Consider the following 24,000-nt stretch of genomic DNA (forward strand, 5'->3'; position numbering starts at 1 on the left):
TGTTGAGGAGCCACCGTCCTTGACCTACTTACAATCATACTTTGAGTTTTGTTAGGATTCAACTTCATACCCCATAACTTGCACCATGCACTAATTTTAGCTAGATCTCTATTAAGGGATTCACCAACCCCAGGTCTACATTCAGGGGATGGAATTGATGCAAAGAGAGTAGCATCATCTGCATATGCAACAAGCTTATTTTCTAGGCCAAACCACATGTCATGTGTATATAGTATGAAAAGTAATGGGCCAAGAACACTACCCTGTGGAACACCGGATATCACATTCCTATACTCACTATGGTGCCCATCAACAACTACTCTTTGAGATCTACTACTTAAAAAATCAAAGACAAAGACAAAAGAAATAATTATACTCTAAAGGTTAAATTCTTGAAGAACTTACATAAAGTAACTGATAAACTTACTGTCTTCACGTATTTACTAGCGCAGGGCCACTTACAAAAGTTTACACAATACCAACACTCACCACAACACAATAAATTCAAAATTAAATTTTTCGTCTTTCGCATCGTTTCAACACACATTTTATGTTGGGGCACAGAATCACTTTGAAGAGGACACACTAAAGGCTCTTGGAGAGAGAGGGGGGGGGGGGGCACTTTGGCTCTTTCACAGGACGGCTGTTTCTCTTCTGCCCCACGCATCCCAGGGGGGGGGGCGCTTATATATGAATTTAGTACTTCCAGAAGATTCTAGGACCGAAATCTGGAAGCTTGGGGGTTGTCCTAAGGGCTTAAGGATTGCCAACGATTGCTCTCTCGGAAGTGTACCGACGCAACGCGAGACATCTCTCTCTCTCTCAGCTAACTTCCCCCTACCTTTGTCACCAGAAATAAAAAGATCATATCTAACACTAGGGTTCTCGAGAACCTTTCAAAACACATGGCACGCATAAGAATTGTGTATTTTCTCACAAACATGGCCCAATACCTCATAAAAATATAAAAACATTTACATAAGCCCTTGATCATATCTCGTATGGATCATATAACACTCTTAAACAGATTACGTAAGACTTCGTAACAAAAATACGTGAACTAAAAAGTTCATTCTTAAAAATAAAGTAAATTTACAAATACTGACTTGAATGAAAAATACAATGAAATTAATGATGAAAATCTTACGTAATTCACATAACAATCTTATACCTACATGAGAGGAACTCATCTTGAGAGCTGGCTATTCACCTCTTCAATGCACATATGAAAACATAAATAAAATACCTGATTAACTTATTTACTCTTCACAAGACCAGCTTTGAAAGATAGCTCCCCCCAAAAGAGATTATTTATTCCGGGCCTGAATCCAACGATTCAGCCCGAGATAAATAATCTGCAACCATGTCATCTTTACCTGACATATGCTTTACATTAATACAATACGGTTACAAACATAATGACCACCTAGTTAACCTTTGATTATTATTTTTCATCTTATCAACAAAAGTTAAAGAATTATGATCTGAATTCACTGTAATCTTTTCATTTTGTGGTCAATTCACATAGACTAAAAACTTGTTTATCACTGCGATCAGCGCCAGCAGTTCCATTTCAACTGTCGAGTCGACTCGTTGCTTCTTCTTCAGCTTTGACAACATAAAACAAAAAGGGTGAAGAATTCCTTCCTTATCTTTTTGCAATAAGACAGCTCCAATCCCATTATACGACGCATCTAATTGGATAAGGAATTTCTCGTTGAAATCCGGTGCTTAAAGTATCGGTTTCGAAGTTGATAAGGCCTTCCTCAGATTTTTCCTATTTCCTGGTATCTCGATAACATAGGGCCGGTCACTAATCTCCTCCAAAATCCGGAATGGTTCTTGGAGCTCGTTGGCGAGAGGGAATCTCCTTTCCGGTGAGTAGACACACACCTGTTGTCCTACCTCAAACTTTCTGTTCGTACTCTTCTTGCCAAACCTTTTCTTCGTCCATCCTCGACTCGTTTTCATGCCTTCTAAGGAAAATTTCCTTACTCGCCGATCCTTTTCCTCAAATCCTTGACATTTTCCCCTTCTGTTTCCTCTCGATCTTTCCCTTTTCCTGCCAATATTTTCTTCGGTCCTCTGCTGAAGAGTTCTTCTTATACTTCCATCGGGCGTAAGGAAGCTTCCTTGATGCACTCGGGCTTTTCAGCCGTCTGACAAACGTGACATACATGGCAAACCTGGCTCACATCCTTATGTATGCCAGGACAGAAAAAAAGTTCCTTAATCTTCTCTGTCGTCCTCCTTATTCCCATAAGTTCCTTCTCTTGTCCTACGGCGATCACCTGTCTTCTCAACAGTGCGAGAATTAATATCTGACGATATATCCCCCATTAGGTATTCCCAGGGATATCGGCGGGTCTATACTTCCTCACAAGCAACCCATCCTTAAGATAACAGGTCGGAGACTGCTGTGCTCCATCTCATCCACCACAGGGTACAATAACTCTCTTAACGTTGCATCCTTTCGTCGCAATCCTTTCAGCCTTTTCCTACTTACTTGTCATACTCCTAACGCTGAGTTTTCTATTTCATCCAGGTCCATTTCTTCTTTGTCCTCTTGTCCACTCGCCTGTCGTTCCTCTTCACTCGGGCATACTTGGGAGTTCTCTTCTTGCGTACCGTCAAGGGAATCCTTTGCTTTGGAAAACAAATCCACCAAGTTCATCGCTCCTTCGATTTCTTTTTCTTTTTCACCAGCCACTTTCTTCGTCATACTTCTAGTCATCACATAACTAGGAAACAGATACGGGTAGTCCTTTCCGAGTTCAGTCGTAGGACTATACTTCAATGGTTTCTCGTTATAATGGGACAAGGCACAAACGTCTCTCCACCAACCTCATTACCCAGCAGGACGTCTACTCCTTCGACAGCCAATAAATCCTTTACCGCAAAATCAAAATTACCTGTCCCCAACTCACATGACAGTTTCAAACGGCAAATAGGGGTAACCTCTCCACCTCCTACTCCCTTCAAAATAACCGAGTCTCCTGTGAGAGACTGTTCCACCAACGAGTGCACTCCTCATATCACCACACTATGGTCACAACCTGTGTCGCGCAATATCTTGACCGGGGTTCGCTCACTACCGTCTATTGCTGCTAATATACCTTCATAAATATGTGGTTTAAAGGTCTCTATGCTGTTTGGGTTCGTCCTGTTCATCGTGTAAACGTTAGCTGGTTTATTTTCCTCTTCGACCTTTCCCGATTGTTTCTTCGTCTTCGCATCCTGTGAAGTTGAATTATCCTTAATCACTTGGGCGACTGCTTTCGGTTGGTTCGATCAACATTCCTTACTGATATGGCCTCTCTTGCCACACTTGAAACAGACAATAACAACCTTCTGCACGTCTTTCACGATACTTGAAGGAGGATGATTTGATAATTGGTGCTGTGGTACTGTCGCATTTTGCTTAGGAACAGTACCAGTACTACTTCCGCTCTAACTATTGAACTCGTTCACATAGTTATTACTGAACTGTTTTCCATGGTTCGGCAAATACTTGACACTTGGTCGGACCGACGGTTGAAACTTCATGCCCGAGGAAGATTTACGACTGATAACATTATAATCTTCACTCAGCGAAGGGGCTTTATCAAGTTTCTTTGACATAATAATAGAAAAAATAGATGATATATGTAGAAACCATAAAGACTGGAATATACTCCTATCCGGAGATTTTAACTTTCCTTTCGTGGATTGGAAAGAACGGATAGAAGAAAGTGGTTGTATGTATACATATAAAAAAGAGAGTAATAGTAGCGCAGAAGATAAGAGGCAATTTGAAAAGCTTCAAGATATGCTATTAGAACATAATATGCAACAAATAAACCACATTCCAACAAGAAAGGAAAATGTCTTAGATCTAGTATTTGTGAATGAGGTGAATTATGTTAAAGAAATAATAGTGTATAACACGGGAATTTCAGACCACAATGTCATAGAATTGATAGTTCATTCCAAAGCAAGTGATCACAGAATTAATAAAAGCACAAAACTTTGGGAAGGATATGGAAAATATAATTTTTACAGTAAGATTATAAAATGGTCAGAAATAAATGAAGAACTGAATATAGAATGGAAAAATGTATTTATAAGTGATAATATACAGGTAAATACGGACATACTGTACAAAATACTGGAGAAAATTGTTGAAAAATATGTACCGAAAAAAAAACAATAAACAAAAGACGTGCATACCAAGAGACAGAAGGATCTTATTTCAGAAAATTAGAAAGTGGAAGAAAAATCTTGCAAAAGAAAAAAATGTGTGGAAAATGAGGGAAATAAAATGTAAGATAGAAAATGCAGAACAAAAGATTATGCAGTCGAAAGAAAATGAAAAAAGGGACTTAGAAGAAAGGACACTTCAAAATATAAAAAGAAACCCCAAAGTACTTTACTCCTATGCAAAAAAGATGAATAAAGGGAGAATAGAAATAGGCCCTCTAAGAATTGAAGGACGGCTAACGAATGAAAAAAAGGAAATATGCAACATATTAGCAGAAAAATATAAGAGTAAGAGTTCACGCCAAGAATTCCGAATGAGAATAATGAAACAGAAATGAGAGAAGAAAATGTTGAATATCTAACGGATATAGATATTAATGAAGCAGATATTGTCATGGCTATAAACGAAATTAAAAATGGATCGGCAGCCGGACCAGATGGAGTTCCAGCGATTTTGTTAAAAAAAACTGCAAACACTATCACGAAGCCGCTTGCAATACTGCTAAGACAGAGTGTAGATATGAGCGAGATATATGTTAAACATAAATTAGCTTATATAACCCCTATCTTCAAAAGTGGATCAAGACTAGAGGCAAGCAATTATAGACCTGTTAGTCTAACATCACATATTATGAAAGTGTATGAGAGGGTAATAAAAAAGAAAATAATGAACCATTTGGTCAAAAATAATTTGTTTAATATGGGTCAACACAGTTTCGTACCTGGAAAAAGTACACAGACCCAACTGATAGCACACTATGAAAACATATACAAAAATATGATAAATTAAAAAGACACAGATGTGATCTATCTAGATTTTGCAAAAGCCTTTGACAAGGTAGACCATAACATATTGGAGAAAAAAATGAGAAAGCATAATATTGTGGGAAAGATAGGAAAATGGGTAAAAGAATTCCTGCAAAACAGAAAACAGATAGTGGTTGCAAATGACGAGAAATCAGATGAAGCCCAGGTAATATCGGGTGTGCCACAAGGTACGGTATTAGCTGCACTGCTGTTTGTTATTATGATCTCAGACATAGACTGTGATGTTGAAAACTCCGTAGTGAGAAGTTTCGCCGATGACACAAGAATAAGTAGAGAAATTACTTGTGATGAAGATAGGAACTCACTACAAAGAGATCTAAACAAAATATATGAATGGGCGGAGATAAATAGGATGGTATTTAACTCCGATAAATTCGAATCAATAAATTATGGAAACAGAGAAGGAATGGTGTATGCATACAAGGGACCTAATAATGAGACAATCACAAACAAGGAAGCAATCAAAGACCTTGGTGTAATTTTAAATAGGAATATGTTATGCAACGACCAAATAGCAACACTGTTGGCTAAATGTAAAGCAAAAATGGGAATGTTATTCAGACACTTTAAAACAAGAAAAGCTGAACACATGATTATGCTTTACAAAACTTATGTGCGTAGTACACTCGAGTACTGCAATGTGATATGGTACCCACACTACCAAAATGATATTGCGCAAATAGAGAGTGTACAAAGGTCCTATACTGCTAGGACAGAAGTTAAGGACCTTGACTACTGGGAAAGACTGCAATTTTTAAAACTATACAGTCTAGAAAGGAGAAGAGAACGCTACATGATAATACAAGCATGGAAGCAAATAGAAGGAATTACTGAAAACTTCATGGAGCTTAAAATATCAGAAAGAGCAAGCCGAGGTAGATTAATAGTGCCAAAAAATATTCCAGGTAAACTGAGAAAGGCGCACAGGACATTAATCCACTACGCACCAGCATCGATAATGCAGCGACTATTTAATGTGCTGCCAGCTCATCTAAGAAACATATCAGGAGTGAGAGTAGATGTGTTTAAAAATAAGCTCGATAAATACCTAAGATGCATCCCAGACCATCCAAGACTGGAAGATGCAAAATACACCAGAAGATGCATTAGCAACTCTCTGGTGGATATACGAGGTGCCTCACACTGAGGGACCTGGGGGAACCCAAACAAAAAATAAGGCAATAAGGTAAGGCTCTCTCTCTCTCTCTCTCTCTCTCTCTCTCTCTCTCTCTCTCTCTCTCTCTCTCTCTCTCTCTCTCTCTCTCTCTCTCTCAAGTACATTCGAATACTCCTCGTAGATATTGTTCTAGTATTATAAATTCTTCTAAATCAGCCATCTCCCTCATGTTAGCAGCCTTTATCCATCATCTAAAATATCGTCATACCTGATAAGCGTAATCCAGGAAAGTCATTTCCTCGCCCTTCCACAAACTTCAGAAATTTCCCTTATAATATTTAGGGTTCATGTGCTCCGATGGAAACACTGTAGTTTCTCTTAATGTATTACAATTGGGTATTGGATTTTGGCAGGATTTTGACTTGATGAAGTGTATCCTTGATCTTACTGCGCGTGGATGAGGAAAAAAATAGGCTATTCACTACCGTTTTGCTTTATCTGTAATACGAATTGGCCAATCAATACTTTTGTGGAATGGGACTCTATTGAAATATTACTGTTTATTGATAGGTACTTTGAATGACATTGAGGAAACTGATTGAAGCAAATCTGTATTTTTCAAATCATTTATGTTTTAGGATTCTAGAAGTTATGACTGAAGAACTATTTTGAAAGGGAATCAAACACACGGTTACTACGTACCTAACTTCCCCACCTAACTAAACCTAGGACTCTTATCCTTACTGACCAGCCTGCATTAGACCTGTCTTCAACTTACCTTGTGTTTACTCCCTGACTGGCCTTTCTTCTGAAACTTAGTTTATCATTAGTATTTCTGAGTTTAACCCCTCCGTAAAACTTGAAAAGTACATTTTTCCTCCTGTGATTCCCCTTGCTAAAATTCTGGTACAGTACAATATCCCTTACTGGGCATAGAAGATGTTCTGGGTCATCTGTTACAGAACGGAGACTAGAAACACGGAAGGAGTCGAACCGAGGGTCCAATACTCCCGGATTCTGAGTCTTGGCAATAAACTCAGGGACGAATCTGAACGTTACCTCCCTCCATCCCCTTGAATGGGCTATGTCATACGAGAGACCATGAAGTTCGCCAACACGCTTGGCCGAAGCCAAAGCTAGTAGGAACACCGTCTTCCAAGTTAGGTGGCGATCTGAAGCCTGGCGTAATGGTTCATAGGGAGGTCTCTTAAGAGACCTGAGAACTCGAACCACGTTCCATGGAGGAGGTCTCACTTCCGACTGAGGGCAGGTAAGTTCATAACTTCGTATGAGTAGGAAAAGTTCCAGCGAAGAAGAAATGTCCATTCCTTTTAGCCTGAAGGCTAGACTTAAGGCTGAGCGATAGCCTTTCACTGCCGAGACTGAAAGGTGCATTTCTTCCCGCAAATACACAGGGACGAACCTGAACGTTACCTCCACCTATCCTCTTGAATGGGCGACGTCGTATGAGAGACCAAGAAGTTCGCTGACACACTTGGCCGAGGCCAGAGCGAGCAGGAGCAACGTTTTCCAAGACAGGTGACGATCAGAAGCCTGGCGTAATGGTTCGCAAGGAGATCTCTTAAGAGCCCTAAGAGCCCGAACCATGTTCCATGGAGGAGATCTCACTTCCGACTGGGGGCAGGTAAGTTCGTAGTTTTTTATGAGCGAAGAAAGATCCAGCGAGGAGGAAATGTCTATTCCTTTCAGCCTGAAGGCCAGGCTTAAGGCTGAGCGATAGGCTTCCACCCCCGAGAGCGAAAGGCGCATTTCCTCGCGCCGATATACAATAACTCCGCTATTGCTGAAATAGTGGCATCGAGGGGAGAGGTACCTCTCCCATGACACCAACCACAGAAGACTCTTCACTTTGCCTGGTAGACCCCTGCAGATGAGCTTCGCAGGTGTCGAGACATCCACTCCGCAACTTGTTGCGGAATGCCTCTCTCTGTGAGGAGATGCTGGATGGTCTCCAGGCGTGAAGCCGAAACAATGCTACGGCATGTGGTAGATGTTGCAGTGTGGTTGTTTGAGTAGCTCGTGTCGTGGGGGAAGCTCTCTCAGGAGTTCCGTCAGGAGATGCAGAAGTTCCGGGAACCACTCTGCATGATGCTGCAGTGGAGCTATCAGAGTTATCGACAGATTGACCCATAGTCTGGTCTTGTTGAGCCCCTTCTCAACAGACAGAACGGTGGGAAGACGTAGACGTCGATGTTGTCCCACCGTGTAGGAAGGCATCTTGCCTGAATGCCTTGGGGTCTGGGACTGGGAGTAGTACAGCGGCAGCTTGAAATTCAAGGCTGTCGCAAACAGCTCCACAAGGTCAGGACTTGTTGGCTACCTGGGGGGGCTGAAGACCACTCGGTACTCTCTATCTGTGAGGCCCTGCTCAGACTGTTGGAGAGCACATTCCTTTGTCCGGAATGAAGCGAGCCGATAGGGTATTGAGTGGACTTCGGTTCATCTCAGTATCTCTACTGCAAGATGAGAAAGTTGTTATGAAAAGGTACCTCCCTGCTTGTTGTAAAAAAAACCACTACCGTGGAGTTGTCGTTCACGGAGTGACTCGCCAGGGTCTGTTGGAAGTGTTGAAGGGCCAGAATACGGCCTTCATTCCTAGCAGATTGATGTGGAGGTACCCCTCTGGTTCTGACCATAGGCCTGATTCAGAACGTGGGCACCCCCCCCCCCCCCCCCAGTTTTGACGAATCCGAGAACAGCATCAAATGCGGGGGAAGAACGAGAAGATCCATTCCCTTGCAAAGGTTTCCGTAGGTCAACTACCACTGCAGGTCCATTCGTTCCGCAGGTCCCAAAGGGACCAGAATGTCCAGGGAATCGTTGTCTTGATTCCACTGGGACTTGGGCCGCCGATGCAGGGATCTCATCCTGAGGCGGCCGTTGGAACTAGCCTGGCCAAGGAGGAAAGGTGACCTAGGAGGCGTAACCAAGATTGGGCTGGAAGCTCTCCTCGTCTGAGGAAAGGTTCTGCGACTCTCCTCAGCCTTGCTATCCTGTCATCTGATGGGAAGGCTTGGAGATTGGAGTCTAATATCATGCCTAGATATCCCAGTTGTTGAGATGGAAGCAGAGAAGACTTCTCGAGAATTACCATGATCCCTAGCTCTTGGCAAAGTCCCAGAAGCTTGTCTCGGTGTTGAGGAAAGGTCGATTCCGAGACTGCCTGGGTTAGCCAGTCATCCAGAAAGCGAAGGAGACGGATGCCGCTCCTGTGTGGCCATGAAGATAACAGGGTGAACATTCTGGTGGACACCTGCGGTGCTGTGGAGAGATCGAAACACAGCACCTTAAACTGGTATATCTTGTTGTCTAGGCTGAATTTCAAGTACTTCCTGTAAGATGGATGGATTTGGATCTGGAAGTACCCGTCCTTCAGATCCAGTGTGCACATGAAGTCTTGTGTTCTCACTACAAGCCTGATTGACTCTGCTGTCCCACGCTGAACAAAGTTTGTTCAACAAACTTGTTCAGGGCTGAGAGGTCGAGACAGGTCTCCAGCCTTCAGACGCTTTCTTACAAGAAAGAGTCGACTGAAGAATGTTGCCCAGACCTCTCTGAAGATTCTTCTTGCTCTTGCACGTGCCATGCTCTGTGTTTACGGGGTGAAGATCGTGATCTGGAAGTAGGCGTCCAGAAGACTCGCCAGGATGACCGTGTTGCGAAAACCAGACGAGAATCGCGGTCGAAATCGACCTGGCGCTCGCACGATGGTAAATCGTTGGTTTGTGCGGGGGTGAACATGGGTGCGCCCGCGCGCGGGCGCGCAGGCGAAGGTGTGTGTGGGCGCGCAGGTGAGGGCGAGCGTGGTTGTAAGGGCGAGCGCTGGCGGTCGGGAGACCGATGGCGCATAGGCGAGCGATGGCGCGTTGGCGAGTGATGGCGAGTGATGGCGCGTTTTGGCGAGCGATGGCTCGCTGGCAGGAATCGCGCTGGCGCTCGCGTGATGGAAAACCGTTGGTTCGCATGCGGGCACGCGGGCGCGCGGTCGTAAGGGCGAGCGCAGGCGACCGGGAGACCGATGGCGCGTAAGCGAGCGATGGCTCGTAGGCGGGTGAAGGCGTATTGGCAAGCGATGGCTCGTAGGCGGGTGAAGGCGCATTGGCAAGCGATGGCGCGTTGGCGAGCGGTGGCGCGAGTTAATGCGTGGGCGCGTAAGAAACCTACGACAATTGAAGCGTTGGCGAGTTGAAAACGCTTGCGCGCAGGCGAAGAATCGCGCGGGCGCGTAGGAGATCGCTGGCGCGTAAGGAAAGCCCAGGGGTGCCTGTGAGCGCCTGTGCGCTAGCTTAGGTGTCTCCTGGGCGGCGTGGTGTGAAGTGGAAGAGAGCTGGCGCGTTGGCGCGCTGGAACTGGAACCGCACATGGGCACGCTTGGCGCGAAACTCCAGAAGGGCGCTGCGAGTCCAGAAGAACCTGTGAGCGCCTGTGCGCTAGCGTAGGAACTTCTTGAAATGCGTGCAACGAGGCAGGAACCAGGAGATCGTAGGCGCGTAGTTGCATGGCCAGACGATATCAGCGAGGGTGCAGAACCAGAGAGATCGTCGGCGAGGAGGCGAAGGAATAAACTCCTTGCCTAAGCCCAGATCCAAAGATCGTGGGCGCGTGGGCAAACGTTGGCGCGTATTGCGCACATCAGGAAAGGGGGCGCAGATGCGCGCTGGCGAGCAGGTGAACGTGGAGTTCAGAGAAGAAATAATCTCCCTGCCTGCGCCCAGATCCGGAGATCGTGAGCGCGAGGGCGAACGTCGGCGCGCATTGCGCACATCAGAAAAGGGTGATCAGATGTGCGCCGGCGAGCAGGCGATCGTGGGCGTTCAGGACACCGTTGGTGCACATGGTGCGTAGCCGCACAGAAGGTCTCAGAAGAGCTGGCGATCAGGAGATCTACGGCGAGACTCAGCTACAGGAGGTCGCTGGAGTGTTGATTCAGCAGAAGTCTGGTCCACAGCAGGAGAGCTTTTGCGAACTACTGAGCGCGAGCGCGCAGGAGAACGAGGTTGCACAGGTAAAAACCTGGCACTAAAGGGACTTACTCACATTGTGAGATAAGCCCTTTGCCCCGAAGGGACCGGTGCCCGTTGGAAAACGGGGTGGAGTGGCGCCCACTGCGCTTCTGCGTCCAGGAACGGAGAAGGAAGACAAGAAGATCTGGCAGGTGTCGAACTGCCGACAGGACTAGCGAGGCAGCTGCAACGGTCTGTTCTCGTCGAGGAGGATCCTCTGCGGCTGAGATGAAGACGACCTCGGACAGGAGCACCATCGTCAGTCCTCCGAAGAGGAGTCTCTGCAGAGAACTCCCCCAAGGGGGAGAGACACTCGCAGGAGAGACCGTTGGACTCAGCTGCCCCCTCGAAGGATTTTCAGAGGGGGGAACTGAGCCTTCAGCAACATCAGCAGGGGAGTCCTCCGAAGAGGAGTCTCTGAGTGTCCTCTCTCGCGAACGAGAGAGGTGAACACTTCGTAGAAGAGACAGGAAGAACTGATGAAGGCGCCCCTTAGGAACGTTGGATCAGCAAGCTGACCATACAAAGCAACCCTCCGAAGAGGAGCTCCTGCAGCTGCTCAGCCCCTTGAGCGTAGCTGCAAGTGCGACCGCTCAGCACCAAGAGCATAGTCGCACGAATTCCATGGTCCGGCCTTGCAACCGCTCAGCCCCTTGAGCATAGTTACAAAAGCGGTCGCTCAGCACCAAGAGCATAACCGCCCGAGGACCAAAAATTATTAAGGTAAGAGAAGTCCCCCCCCCCCCTTTCAGGGGAAAAAACTCATACCTAGGAAGGGAACCTCCCTCGGAAGGGAAGTTACCCACCCATGGAGGCGAACCTCCTGAGCATTCTAAATGAACTAAGAAGCTGACAGTTGTCACGGGAGAACTTCTAGGAGAAGGGTACACGCCCATGACGAAGTCGTAGAGGAGGCGGCAACAGCAGACTCCCCAGGCCCCAACAGGAGGGCTCTGCTTCGTTGGCACATTAGGCAAACAAAAAACTAGATAGTTAACTGTGAAAATAAAATAATTAGTTAACATTTATTCCCCCGAGGGAACTCCGAAGAGGAACCCCTGAGGGAAAAGAACATAAGAATTACGCACCAGGAATGCGCCCTCCTCCCCCACTGACACTCACGGGAAGTGGGGGAAGGCAGAGAACAGTAACTAAACAGAATTATAACTATTATAATTATGTAATTCATCAAAGAATGTTCACTAATAGTAAGAACGAATGAACCCCGAAGGGAAGCGTTCTACACAGAAGCTGAAAAGTTAACAAATACAATTAGATTTAATTAAAAATAATTGAGACAAAATAAACGGAGTAGCAACTCAACTCGCAACGGGAAGGAAGCTACCATAATACGTAGTAGAAATAAAAGGGTGAACGACCTCAAGGAGAGAGAGAGAGACCGCAGTTAAACTAAACTCCCATGTCCCCTACGCTGATAGACCAAGTTCCCCGTAGGGAAGGAGAAACAGCGGAGAAACAGATTAATATGACAAATTCGTAGATAATTTGTATTTTTCCTAACTATACTGTACAAACCTTAGCTATTTACATGGGGTAATTACTTCAGCGTAGCTGAATGACGAGCCATAAAGTTTTAACGAGGGTTTCCTACCCCACCGCTAGTTAGCGAGGGGGGGTAGGGAGGGGTAGCTAGCTACCCCTCCCCCCTCACACACACCGGTGAATAGCTCACTTAACTTAGAGGTAGGACTTATCTTGGGGGACAGGGCTGGCGGGCACATAACTGTAAATAGCTAAGGTTTGTATAGTTAGGAAAAATACAAATTATCTACGAATTTGTCATTTGTTCCGAAACTGAAATACAAACCACGCTATTTACATGGGGTGACTTAACCCTTAGGAAGGGAGGTAAGTCCCCTGCCATACTGGCTTTGGCTTGCCCGGGGGCCGCGAACCCGAGTTTATAAAGGAACTCAAGGGTCGAGGGGCCCCTGCACCTCGCAGGCAGTTGTGAGACTGCTGCGGCCTACGTAAGTTGTGTGTGAAGGTGAGCAGTGACTTGTCCTAGGAAGTTGACCTGGAGCTCTTCAGATGGAAATCTAGGCTAGGACTTTCCCAATACCACCTCGTTAGGGTATGGAGACATGACAGTATTACAACTTAATACCAGGAACACAAAGGAGCATGGCTTACCTGCAGAGGTTCGAGGTCAGCTGTGCAAAGGACCCAGGATGCTGTTTCTCTCCAAGGGAGGAGAGTATGAAGAAAAGAAAAGGGCCAGACAAATCTTTTCATTCACACAGACTAAAACCGGGTAACAATGCCCTCAACCCTCTGCTACTGGTCCAATTAGGAGCCTGAGGTTAGACCAGCTGTTGTGCAGCCACCACAGGGCCGATAGAGAACGTATCGAGCCTCCTGTGTGTCACGTCTTGCAGGTAGTGGGCCGTGAAGGTGGTCTGACGCTTCTACACCCCAGCTTGCAGGACCTGCGTCACTGAAAAGTTCTTCTTGAAGGCTAGGGACGTAGCCACGCCCCTGACGTCATGCGCCCAGATGGATTACCTTGCGAATCCAGGCTGAGATGTTATTCCTGGTGACCCTCCTCTTCGTTTCCCCGGTGCTCATGAACAAAGCTCGCACCTGGGGGCGGACTGCAGCTGTTCTTTTAAGATACAACCTCAGACTCCTGACTGGGCACAGTAGGAGATGGTCTGGGTCATCTGTTACAGAATGAAGACTCGAAACCTGGAAGGAGTCGAACCTAGGGTCCGGCACTCCCGGGTTCTGAGTCTTAGCCACAAACTCAGGGACGAAGCTGAAAGTTACCTCCCCCCATCCCCTTGAATGGGCGACGTTGTAGGAGAGACCATGAAGTTCGCTGATTCGCTTGGCCGAGGCCAAAGCTAGCAGAAACACAGTCTTCCAGGTAAGGTGGCGATCAGAAGCCTGGCGTAATGGTTCGTAGGGAGGTCTCCTAAGAGACCTGAGAACTCAAACCACGTTCCAAGGAGGAGGTCTCACTTCCGACTGAGGGCAGGTAAGTTCATAACTCCGTATGAGAAGAGACAGTTCCAGCGAGGAGGGAATGTCCATTCCTTTGAGCATGAATGCAAGACTTAAGGTTGAGCGATAGCCTTTCACTGCCGAGACTGAAAGGCGCATTTCTTCCCGCAGATGCACAAGGAACTTCGCTATTGCTGGTAAAGTGGCATCGAGGGGAGAGATACCCCTTTCACGGCACCAACCACAGAAAACTCGCCACTTCGCCTGGTAGACTCCTGCGGATGAGCTGCGCAGGTGGCCAGACATCCTTTCTGAAACTTGTTGCGAAAATCCTCTCTCTGTGAGGAGATGCGGGATAGTCTCCAGGCGTGAAGCCGAAGCGAAGCTACGGCTTTGTGGTAGATGTTGTAGTGTGGTTGTTTAAGTAGCTCGCGACGTGGAGGGAGCTCCCTCGGGATCTCCGTGAGGAGCTGCAGGAGGTCCAGGAACCACTCTGCGTGATGCCATAGCGGAGCTATCAAGGTCATCGAGAGATTGACCGATGTTCTGGTCTTGTTGAGTACCCTCCTCATCAGACAGAACGGGGGAAAGGCGCACACGTCGACGTTGTCCCACCGTTGTTGGAAGGCATCTTGCCAGAGCCCTTGGGGTCCAGGACTGGGGAGCAGTACAGCGGAAGCTTGGTGTTCAATGCCGTAGCGAACAGGTCCACTGTCGGGGAACCCCACAAAGTCAGGACTTTGTTGGCTATCTGAGTATCCAAAGACCACTAGGTACTCATTATCTGTGTCGCTCTGCTCAGACTGTCGGCGAGCACATTCCTCTTGCCTGGAATGAAGCGACCCGCTAGTGAGATCGAGTGGACTTCGGACAATCTCAGGATCTCTACCGCAAGATGGGATAGCTGTTCCGAAAAGGTACCTCCCTGCTTGTTGATATAAGCCACGACCGTGGTGTTGTCGCTCATCACCACCACCGAGTGGCCCGCCAGGACTTGGTGGAACTTCTGAAGAGCCAGGAATACAGCCTTCATCTCTAGCAGGTTTATGTGAAGGTACTTTTCTGATTCTGACCACAGGCCTGAGGTCCTGTGGTTCAGAACGTGGGCCCCCCACCCTTTGTTTGATGCGTCCGAAAACAGCATCAAATCCGGGGAAGGGCCGAGAAGATCCACTCCCTTTCGTAGGTTCTCGTCTGCCACCCACCACCCGAGGTCCGCTCATTCCGCAGATCCCATGGGGATCAGGATGTCCGGGGAGTCGAGTCCTTGACTCCACCGAGACTTGAGTCGCCACTGGAGGGATCTCATTCTGAGGCGGCTGTTGGGAACGAGACGGGTCAGGGAGGAGAGGTGACCGAGGAGACGAAGCCACGATTGGGCTGGGAGTTCCTCTCGATTGAGGAAAGGTTTCGCAACCTTCCTCAGCCTTGCTATCCTTTCGTCTGAAGGGAAGGCTTTGTGGAGATTGGTGTCTATGACCATGCCTAGATATACCAGTTTCTGAGAGAGCTGCAGAGAGGAGGACTTCGAGGTTTACCACGATCCCCTGATCTTGGCAAACTTCGAGGAGCCTGTCACGGTGGCGAAGAAGGGTCGCCTCCAAGTCTGCCAGGATCAGCCAGTCGTCCAGATAACGAAGGAGACGGATGCCGATCCTGTGAGCCCATGAAGAGATGATGGTGAAGACTCTGGTGAGCACCTGAGGAGCTGTGGAGAGACCGTAACACAGCACCTTGAACTGGTAGATCTTGTTGTCTAGGCAAAATCTCAGGTACTTCCTTGAAGACGGATGGATTGGGATCTGGAAGTACGCGTCCTTCAGATCCAGTGTGCACATGAAGTCTCGTGGTCTCACTGCAAGCCTAACCGTGTCTGCCATCTCCATGCTGAACGGAGTCTGCTTGACAAACCCGTTCAGGGTCGAGAGGTCGATAACTGGTCTCCAGCCTCCAGACGCCTTTCTCACAAGAAAGAGTCGACTGTAGAAGCCTGGGGACCCATCCACGACCTCCTGGAGAGCGTCCTTCTCCAACATGGTCTGGACTTCGGCCCGGAGGGCCTGCCCTTTTGCTGATCCCATGGTAAAAGAGTTCAACGACACTGAATTCGCTGTCAGGGGAGGTAGAGAGGCTGTGAACGGGACGCGATACCCTAGAGAGATCACGGAGATCGTCCAGGCATCCGCCCCGAGTTGCTGCCACCTTGTTGCGCAACTCTGAAGGCATCCCCCCACTGGTGGACATGCAGGGGGATTGCCAACCCTAGCGCTTCCGGCCTCGGCTGGTACCTCTAGGGTTTCTGTCTCCCCTGGAGGACTTCTTGCCCCTCCTGCTCTTGGCAGGAAAGGGCTTAGACACCTTGAGCTTCGCTGCGACGGTCGTCTTCTTTGTGTCCTTGGCAGGACGGGGCTGCTGGGCTGCAGGAGGCTTGTAGGGCCTCGATGTCAGGGCCCTATGGATGAGGGAATTCTGGTTGGATTTCCTCCACCTCTCGGCAGTGAGCTCCATGTTCTTAGGCTCGAACAGGCTCTTACCGAGCAGTGTCTGAGCCTGCTAGACTCCGCACTGGGTACCTTATGGTGGAACCTCTCGGCCACAGCGTCCCGGCGCTTGAGGATCGTGTTGGCCCACAAGCTCGAGACTTGGTGGGACAGGAACTCAATGGTCCGTGTGCCCGAGAGGAGAAAGGTTTCCAGCGCCTTCCTTGTGCTTTCTTTGGAGAGGTCCTCGGACCGCACCAGGATGCCCAGAGACCCCAGCCAGATGTCGAGCCATGAAGTCGCCTGCATGGCGCACTTGATGACCTTCTCCTGGCTCTGGATCTCAGTGGCTGAGAAGGGCACGTGCCAGTTGGAGAGTCTCTCTAGAGGGACTCCCCCTGTGAGTTCTTCCACGGAGTGATGCAAGGGAAGACTCAGCGAAGACTCCTCGAGGATCTCAAAGTACCTCCTCTGATGGACTCGAGGAGGCGGGAGGAGCTTATTACCGGCACTCGATCTGCTGGAGGAGGCAAGCTCAGTGAGCTGGCACTCGATCTTGTCCCTGGCACTCTTCATCCCTTGGGACCAAAGCAAAGCTGCACTGGCCCTAGAGGGTTTCTGAGTGCCATAGACGCGGTCCAGAACCATGTTCTTCCCTTCACGAGGTGGGACCTCAGGGTCTGGGATCCCATTAAGGTTCCTCATGAGGGTCAGGACTTGCCAGAACGCATGTTCTGACTCCTGGTGCTCTCCTCCTGAAGGACTTGCAGCGAAGTCTCCGGTCCCCAGGGGCTCTTCCTGGGGGGACACGTGGGCATCCTCGACGGCTCTAGACTGTTCCTGCCTGATCCTAGCTGACAATTTGGGAATCGTCTTAGAGTCCTTAGGCTCCCTCGAGAAGCGAAGGGGCAGGTCCTTCTCCACCTCAGGACGAGGAGACCTCTCGGGAAGAGGAGGAACCTCCTTCATTGGTGCGATGAGGGAGTATTCCTGCTCGTCCGACTCTCCTGAGGAGGGGTAATCCTCCTCCGCAGGGGAGGGCGAGAAGATCTGAGGGGGAGTAGGAGCCTTACGTAAGGATCTGCGCGCGGACAGGATAGGCCTCGGAGGACGATCCACAGGAGAGACTCCTCTCTTCCTCTTCAGGGGGGAGGAAGCTGCTGCTGGTTCGCAACCCGAATCAGAGAGGGCTGGCTTAATCACCTGCACAAGAGCTCTGAGTAGGGTGCCTAACCAGGGCTGCTGTCTGACAGCCGCGCTGTCGGACACTCCCTCTGGAGGGAAGGGGATCGAGGGATCCCTAGGAGGAGTCGGCAAACGAGGGTTCGCCTGCAGGGCTGAAAGAGAAGAATCCTAGACCTGTCCGGGGAGCGCTCCCCCTCTGGCCAGCGCGCTGGTCTGCGCTTGCGGGGAGGGGAGCGCGACAAGGAAGGGTCCACCTGACGGCGATCACGCTGGGGCTCGTGTATCGGGCCCAGATCAGGGTCGCGCGTGAATGGAAGGCGCGATGCTGGAAAATCGCGCGCGCACCCGCGTGGGCGGGGGCGGGCGCGATGGCGCACAGGTGGATGATCAAAAGCGCGGTCGCGTGGGCGCGGGGTTGCGCAGCAGCTGGAGCGGGAACATGGTCGCGAGAGAACATAGGCGATGGTGTAGGCGTGCGGCGATCAGGAGCTGGAACAGGAGGAGGCCAAAGGCGCGGGCGCGCAGCGACCTGGCGCGGCCCCGAAGGACGCGAGATAACGGGGGCGCCTGAGCGCGTGTCCGGAAGAACCGGCTGAGGGCGCGTTAGCGCTGGAGCAGGGTCGCGAGCGGCCTGGGGGCGAGGGGGTTGGCGTCGGTCTGGTAGGACCGGCACACTCGCCTGTGGGCGCGCTAGTCGCGCTGGCGATCGTGGGCGCACATGGCGCACATCAGGATGTGGTCGCACCGGGGAGCGCTGCTGCGGAGGCCGCGCGGGGCGAGACGCGTGAGGGCGCTCTGGAGTTCGTTGGGCAACGTTAGTTGTCTTAAATACAGGAACGGGGCGCGTAGCAGGAACAGGACGCGATACTGGAGCGTCGTGCGCGATCATATCTGTAGCAAGCTCGTGCGGTCCCAGAGGCGGCCATGAGCGCTTGTGCGCTGACTTGGAAACCTCTGGGGCGACGTACTGAGCTGCCGCGACGCGTGGTCGCGTTGGTGAGCGCGTGGGCGCTGGTGCAGGAACTGCACGCGGACGCGTATCGCGAATCTCCCAAGGTGGGCGCGATGGGTCCAAAGCGACGCGCGAGTGCGTTGGTGTGCGCGTGAGCGCTGGAACTGGAACCGAGCTTGGGCGCGTGTCGCGCTTATCCCCCAAAGGGCGCGACGAGTCCGCAGGAACCTGAGGGCGCCTGTGCGCCAACTCAGGAACCTCCTGGACCGCGCGCGATGAAACAGGAACTGGGGGGCGCCGAGGCGTTGGAGGGCGCGTGGGCGCAGGTGGCCGCTGGGGCACCGGTGGACACGTAGGCGCCATATCAGGAACTGGCCGCGTGTGCGCAGGTGAGCGCGGCGGCGCTATATCAGGAGCAGGGCGCGTCTGCGCAGTTGGGCGCTTGCACGCTACTTCAGGAACTGCTGGAGGGCGACGGGGCGCCGAAGGGCGTGGGCGCGCAGGGGAACCCTGGCGCGTGACAGGAACAGCGGCGCGAACGCCTAAGGGTGAGCGCCGAGGCGCTATGTCAGGATCAACAGGACCAACAGCAGGCGGGAGCGCAGGCCGTGCCTTGCGCTTAGGGGCGAGAGGCGCAGTTTCGCGCTCAAGTCCCTGTAGCCCCGAAGGGCCTGGAGATTGCGCAGAGGCAGTCTCAGGTGGCGCGTAAAGCACATCAGCAGCTTTAAATGTAGAAGGTCTGGGCGACAGGTCACCTTGTCCCGAAGGACGACCATCCTCCGAAGGGGATCGCGAACGATCCCCGGAGAGGTCTAGGTTGGTAGCTGGCAGGACAGGAGAACGGCGAGTCATCTCCTCGGCAGAGGACTGTGGTGACGATGAGCTGAAGGGGAGCCTCTTAACCCCTTTGAAGGGGGAAGGAAGGACTCTACGGCGAAGGGGAGGACGAGCCTTCCGCCTTATACGCCCACGAGGGGCCGTGGGATCAGCAGGCTGACCATCAATGGGCCTCCAAAGAGGAGTCTCTATAAGTGAACTCCCCCGAGAGGGAGTATCACCAGAAGGAGAAACCGTGGGACTAAGCTCCTCCCTCGAAGTATGTTTGGAGGAGGAGTCAGAGCCTTCCGCTACCGCAGCCACAGGAACAGGCGTTTGGCCAGACCCACTGTCGGGGAACCCCACAAAGTCAGGACTTTGCTGGCTATCTGAGGATCCAAAGACCACTCGGTAATCACTATCTGCGAGGCCCTGCTCAGACTGTCGGCGAGCACATTCCTCTTGCCTGGAATGAAGCGAGCTGATAGTGTTATCGAGTGGATTTCGGTCCACCTCAGAGTCTCTACTGCAAGATGGGATAGCTGCTGCGAAAAAGTGCCTCCCTGCTTGTTGATTTAAGCCACTACCGTGGTGTTGTCGCTCATCACCACCACGGAGTGACCCGCCAGGGACCGTTGGAACTGCTGAAGAGCCAGAAAGACGGCCTTCAATTCTAGCAGGTTGATGTGTAGGCACTTTTCTGATTCTGACCAAAGGCCTGAGGCCCTCTGGTTCAGAACGTGGGGCCCCCACCCTTCTTTTGACGCGTCCGAAAACAGAGTCAATTCCGGGGGGAGGACGAGAAGACTCACTCCTTTCCGCAGGTTCTCGTCGACCAGCCACCATCGCAAGTCCGTCTGTTCCAGAGACCCCATTGGGATCAGAATGTCCGGGGAATCGGATCCTTGATTCCACCGGGACTTGAGCCGCCATTGAAGGGATCTCATCCTGAGACGGCTGTTTGGAACCAGACGAGCCAGGGAGGATAGGTGACCTAAGAGACGCAACCACGACTGGACGGGGAGTTCTTCTCGCCTGAGGAAGGGTTCCGCCACCCTCCTCAGCCTTGCTATCCGGTCGTCTGATGGAAAGGCTTTGTGGAGATTGGTGTCTATTAGCATGCCTAGATAAACCAGTCGTTGGGACGGCTGCAGAGAGGACTTCTCGAGGTTTACCACGATCCCCAGATCCTGGCAAAGATCCAGAAGCCTGTCTCGGTGCCGAAGAAGGGTCGACTCCGAGTCTGCTAGGATCAGCCAATCGTCCAGATAACGAAGGAGACGAATGCCGTTCCTGTGCGCCCAAGATGAAATCAGAGTGAACACTCTGGTGAACACCTGAGGAGCTATGGAGAGACCGAAACACAGCACCTTGAACTGGTAGATCTTGTCGTCTAGGCAGAATCTCAGGTATTTCCTGGAAACAAAACTAGGGCCTGCGCTACCACTCGGCCGACTCTCCTTAGGAGCCGGTCGAGGGGGAGCTTCGGAGGAGGTTTGGGCGGCGAAAAAAGAATCCCGAGAACCTTCCACCTTCAAGGCAACCCCCGAAGGAGAACGGTCTCTCTTGGACTTCTTCTTACGCCGGCGGCCAAACCTCTCCCACTGGGAGGCAGACCACTCCCTACACTCACAACACATGTTTTCCTGGTCACACCGTCGGCCCCGACACTGAGGGCAAAGGGTGTGAGGGTCCGTATCTAAGGCCGACATAAAGGTCCCACAAGGGCGGCCGGCAACACCAGGGCACGTACGCATTGTAAGATAATAATAACGAAAGTCAACTTCAAACCAACACACAAGCTGTAGAAAAGAAGAAGCAGAAAAAAGATTAAAGGCTGTCAATGAGGACGTCTGTTCACCGCCGAGCCAAAAGTGAAGTGGAGCAAGTCACCGGTGTGTGGGGGGGGGAGGGGTAGCAAGCTACCCTTCCCCTACCCCCCGCTAACTAGCGCGGGGGTAATTAACTCTCGTTAAAACTATTGGCTCGTCATTTCAGCTGCGCTTAAAGGTAAACCCAATGTAAATAGCGTGGTTTGTATTTCGGTTACGGAACAAAGTAATATTTCAATAGAGTCCCATTCCGCAAAAGTATTGATTGGCCAATTAGTATTACAGATAAAGCAAAACGGTAGTGAATAGCCTATTTTTTTCCTCATCCACGCGCAGTAATGTCAAGGATAAACACTTCATCAAGTCAAAATCCTGCCAAAATCTAATACCCAATTGTAATACATTGAGAGAAACTACAGTGTTTCCATGGGAGCACCAAGTTCAGTGGGTGGAGCTACTGTGCAATTGGGTGAAAATTATCACAGTGCACAAAGGGGTGGAGCTTAAAAGAATAGGAACGAACATACAAAGTAACAGGGGCTACTCTGTGTCACTTTGAAGATAAACAAGGGACTTAAGAAAAATTTTTTATTTACCTTGAGTTAATAAATTTTGTTTGTCTCTTATTACATATTTTCTCCAATAATCTATTGATAAGATTTTATTTTATGTGTTTTACCAGACTAAAATATTGATGAAAAAAAACCGTTTGTTCTTACATGTAAACAGTAGGAGGATGAACAAATCCTTGCCCACAAGTAAAGCTCGATCAGACTTTCTTCAAACCATTTTACCAACATGTTTGACAATCAAATACCCCTCTCACACATCATTTCATAAATGTGTTTGTCAAACAGAGTTTGACAAACCATTTAACTATGTGAAGCCTACTTAAAGGTGTATGAGCAAAGTTCAGAAAGCTCACTGTCATCAGCTACCTCCTGCCACAGTATGAACAGCATATCTTGCTTACGTTTACTTTAGACCCCATATCCTAATATACCCGACAACCTCTTTAGTGGATATATATATGTATATGTATATGTATATACATGTGTGTGTGTATATATATATATATATAGAGAGAGAGAGAGAGAGAGAGAGAGAGAGAGAGAGAGAGAGAGAGAGAGAGAGAGAGAGAGAGAGAGAGAGAGAGAGAGAGAGAGGAGCCTTTGTTTATCAGCGGCCAGTTCTACCCATTTGGATTAAAAATTGACATCAACTAACCTAAACTTCCCCCCCTAACCTAACCTACAAGCCGTTTCCTTATCTATTTAACTTATGGAGGGGGGCTAACGCTACGCTGCAGCCCCCCTTTCACTGCCGTATTCTAAAGTTAGCCGTAATCATAAATACAGGTGGCCGCTATCATACATACAACCCTATATATATATATATATATATATATATATATATATATATATATATATATATATATATATTATATATATATATTATATATATATAAATATATATAAATATATATATATATATATATAAGTATTTATTTGCGAAAAAATTGTCATTTTTTAAGGAAATGGTCGTTTTTCTGTAAAGAAAAGTTGGTTTTTACTAGGAAAAATTCCCCGTCCGTAACTACAATAATACCCAAATCTATCTATTACGCTTTCGTCTACAATTCTTTTAATTTCATTAGTTAATCCCTTCTGCCATTCCTATTTACATGCCACAAATTTATCGTTAACAATTTCGTTTCTTCAATTTTTCTTTACAATTCATTAGCTAATTTCCTTTTAGCACTTACTTTAATTTACTACTTTACCTTCCTTTCGTTTTTCACTTGATTTTATTTGTTACACTATATCAACTTTGACAGTCGCATCTAGACTGCAGAGTGCAGAGTAGTATTTTGTGTTAGGTCATATCCTTTGTAACGGTTACCCTTTGTGGTTCCTAACATTGTTCCTAACTGTTCAATCCGCTTAAGGATATTCAACTATAATGCTTACATGAAAGGACAAACATTCATCTTTAATGCTTCGTTAAATTGGTTATGAAAGATTGTATAAAAAATAATTAAAGAGGGGGAAAATTATTGGACGGAAAGAAGAAGTGGTAATGAAAAAGGAATGGCAAAGTTATATCAGTTGTTAACTGTCCTACAGGAAACAGATAACATTGACATAGCAGGAAAAGTAAAAAATAAACCAAGGTATACAGCATAGGAACAAACAAGGTGAATAGCATCAGTAGCAAAATATTTAACATCGTCAATGCGTATTGAAATTAAATCCCTGTTTTTTGTAGATGATTCATGTCCTCCACATATAAGTAACTGTCATGGTTTGGATATCCTGGAAAACTTCTCTATCAAGTACCAATCCCAAAATATCAGGTGTACTTTTTATTACCAAATGAAAGGAAATAAAGGAAGATGAAATTCAAGCAAAAGTATCTTGGAGAATAGTATACTGAGAAAGGAAACAAAGAAGTGAGTATACAAAAAACCAAAGGGTTGCGTACATGGTTCAAATCTACGTAAATATTACGTAGGAGCATACGAAAGAAGGCATTGAAAGAAAGAAAATATATCAAACAG

General features: G+C 48.5%; 1 protein-coding gene across 2 annotated transcripts in view; it reads right to left on the reverse strand.

Annotated features, from left to right (window-relative positions):
* Positions 1 to 24,000, reverse strand: part of Wwox (WW domain-containing oxidoreductase) — a 111,234-nt gene that overhangs the window by 85,952 nt on the left and 1,282 nt on the right. The window contains exon 1 of one of the 2 annotated variants that reach the window (XM_068363710.1): positions 23,206 to 23,263. The exons of the other annotated variant lie outside the window; for it this stretch is intronic. The gene's annotated coding sequence lies outside the window, so the exon portion shown is untranslated. Of the gene's footprint in view, positions 1 to 23,205; positions 23,264 to 24,000 lie in introns of those variants that run through there. 2 annotated transcript variants of the gene reach the window in all.

Source organism: Palaemon carinicauda, chromosome 40 (genome assembly GCF_036898095.1).
Source record: "Palaemon carinicauda isolate YSFRI2023 chromosome 40, ASM3689809v2, whole genome shotgun sequence".
Classification (NCBI taxonomy): Eukaryota; Metazoa; Arthropoda; class Malacostraca; order Decapoda; family Palaemonidae; genus Palaemon; species Palaemon carinicauda.